The 2,912-nt window shown below is 35.9% G+C and overlaps 1 long non-coding RNA gene across 3 annotated transcripts in view; it reads right to left on the reverse strand.

Moving 5' to 3' along the window:
- Window positions 1–2,912, reverse strand: part of LOC119588487 — a 69,297-nt gene that overhangs the window by 614 nt on the left and 65,771 nt on the right. The window contains exons 2-10 of one of the 3 annotated variants that reach the window (XR_005230094.1): window positions 2,666–2,714; window positions 2,389–2,477; window positions 2,124–2,203; window positions 1,899–1,942; window positions 1,639–1,685; window positions 1,372–1,460; window positions 1,127–1,183; window positions 727–758; window positions 313–383 (exon numbers count right to left, since the gene is read on the reverse strand). This is a non-coding gene — a long non-coding RNA (uncharacterized LOC119588487). The remainder of the gene's footprint in view (window positions 1–312; window positions 384–726; window positions 759–1,126; window positions 1,184–1,371; window positions 1,461–1,638; window positions 1,686–1,898; window positions 1,943–2,123; window positions 2,204–2,388; window positions 2,478–2,665; window positions 2,715–2,912) is intronic. The other 2 variants (XR_005230096.1, XR_005230095.1) reach the window with 2 other exon arrangements.

Below are 2,912 nucleotides of genomic sequence, written 5' to 3' on the forward strand. Positions count from 1 at the left end.
AGAAAGGAAATTTGTGTAACAATGCATTTACTAGTTATGGTATCTTTTGAAATGAGCAGCAAAAATATACCATCATTTACAATCCACAGCCAGATTTCAATTTAGTACATTCTCCATGTGGACCGTTCCATCAATGAATAGTTTAACAAAAAGTCTGCACATAGGAGAATGTTAGGAGAATGTTGGATAAGAAGGACTAATTATTTGTCACTTCTCTGGTACCTTTCAAACTTACTTCAAATCTACACTAAATTTAAGTAGGTTATTGATTAATATATTTTAAGTAATAATGATCAGAAAGCCAATCCTTACCCTACTGCAGTCCAGCCCTTTAATCACTTCCATCTGCTATACACCTTGCAAACAAGTCCCTTCCCCCACACCTGAAAAAGGAAAACCCAAGGTTATTTATGCAAGCAAGGATTTGGTAATGCAAGTCCTATTTCCAGGACCTTGTTGGTTGCAAGACGACAAGCAAGCCATAGAGACAAGTTGCCGCTTCAGCAAACCTTACTCTTTGCTCACTTCCAAAAAAAATGAAATATGATGAAATCATTTCAGAGAATTGAGTAAGCAATAGTCTATATACATATCTAGTTATCAATTCATTATTTAAAAAGTTGATGAAATTTATTTCACAACCCATGCGGTCTAAATTTTGATGCACAAACAATTTAATTACCAATAACTTTAATCAGAACTTCCATAAACCCCAAATGAACTTACCATTCTTTCCATGCCACAGTGGAGAAAACCATCTGAAACAAGGACAAACAACTATATTAGTATGTTGAATAAAATACCAATTTCTTTTGTTTCTCAATTCTGCCAGAAACTGTTGGCTGCGTAATGCTGCAAGGCCATGATAGAGCACAAGCCTTACCTTCTCTTACAAACATTTACTCTTTGCTTTGTCCTCAAAAATGAAACAAAAAATTTCATTTTTAACAAGGGATTAAGCAGTATTCCCAACTCATAACTATTTACATAAATCAATGGATTCTTGTATACCCAAGCAAGATCAATTTTCAATGTCCTGTGTCAAAAGATAATTTGAACCCTATGAGCAGTAATGAAACTTTAAACACTCAAAAAAACCTAATGTCAGCCTACACAAATTACATACCTTTCAATTCACGGTCCATCACTTTGAAATTTGCCAATAAATAAATGCCTGTAGACTCTGTAAAGAAAGAAGGACAAAGTTTTAATGAAAAGTCCTATAGCTGCACAATTCCATGCAATATTATTCCAGTCAGACATTCCTAACCATCATTGACCGAGGCCATCTGTTGGAAACCGCAGACGGAAAAAAAGGGAATCATCATTATCCAGTTCATTAGAATACAGAAGCTGAATCCCAAAACAAACCTTAGTCTCCAGGTGTTCCTCTGCCAGCATCGATTAGTTATTCAGGCAGTCATCCGTTTCTGCCAATTTGTTTCATTAATTACTCGAACCTAAAAAGAAAGAAAAGACCATTAGAACCAATTTATATTTTCATTGCCTAAGCATTCACAACTATATTCAGACATTCCTAGCCATCATTGACCGAGGCCATCTGTTGGAAACCGCAGACGGAAAAAAAGGGAATCATCATTCAATATTACAAGTCTGTACTATAATACCAAAACATACCTTATCTTCCAGGTAATTTACAGATCTGCTTCAGGCCTTCAGATAATCTGGAAAAAAATTAAGGGACATGTAAATATCTAATAAATTCACAACCATGTAAAACACTGGTTTAAACAACAATATTCTAACAGCAATGCACTTAGAAAAAATCAAAAAGGTATGCCATTCTGCTATATTCCATTAAAGAAAATATCCTCCACATGAATTCTAATTATACTAATAAAACCGATGCCAAAATTCACAAAGTAAACCACACACACCTCTTGGATTCATTGCGTAGGCCGAGCACCCTCTTCCACGCAACCTGGGAACAGAACTAGATTTAGAATTAGCAAGCCAAGCTAGTCAATTTCAGTTTTATTATGCAATCAGACGTTCCTAACCATCATTGACCGAGGCCATCTGTTGGAAACCGCAGACGGAAAAAAAGGGAATCATCATTAACCAAATTCGTCAGATTCTCACGGACGATGTAGAAAACGCACCTTTGTTTCCTGCCCATTTGGACAAGGCGCTTCTTTTGGGTAGTCGCCCATTTTGCCAACTTGCTTCAATCATTTAAAACCTGGAAAAGTAAAAAATAAATACTTAGAACACTTTAAAAATTCACTGCCTTAGCATTCACAATAATTCCTTCAGACGTTCCTAACCATCATTGACCGAGGTCATCTGTTGGAAACCGCAGACGGAAAAAAGGGAATCATCATTATCCAGTTCATTAGAATACAGAAGCTGAATCCCAAAACAAACCTTAGTCTCCAGGCGTTCCTTTGCCAGCATCGACTAGTTATTCAGGCAGTCATCCGTTTCTGCCAATTTGTTTCATTAATTACTCGAACCTAAAAAAAGAAAGAAAATACCATTAGAACCAATTTACATTTTCATTGCCTAAGCATTCACAACTATATTCAGACATTCCTAGCCATCATTGACCGAGGCCATCTGTTGGAAACCGCAGACGGAAAAAAAGGGAATCATCATATAAACCGAGTCTAAAACCGCATGGCATTACTGCCCAAAAACACACCTTTTGTCTTCAGCGCATTCCACAGATTTCCTTCAACCATCTGGACAACCTGGAAAAAAATTAAATTTGTAAATAAAATAATAAATTTGTAATAAATAAAACAATATGTAGCATCTCGATTAATTTTTCTTATACAAAAAAGCATTTAACTGGTTTCACATCTAATACAGAGTGAAGTGGCGAAGCTAAATCAAGCTTGGCATATTAAAAGAGCAAATGGTTTGTGGTCTTTCAAGCAAGTTTTCCC

Source organism: Penaeus monodon, chromosome 24, assembly GCF_015228065.2.
Source record: "Penaeus monodon isolate SGIC_2016 chromosome 24, NSTDA_Pmon_1, whole genome shotgun sequence".
Taxonomy (NCBI): Eukaryota; Metazoa; Arthropoda; class Malacostraca; order Decapoda; family Penaeidae; genus Penaeus; species Penaeus monodon.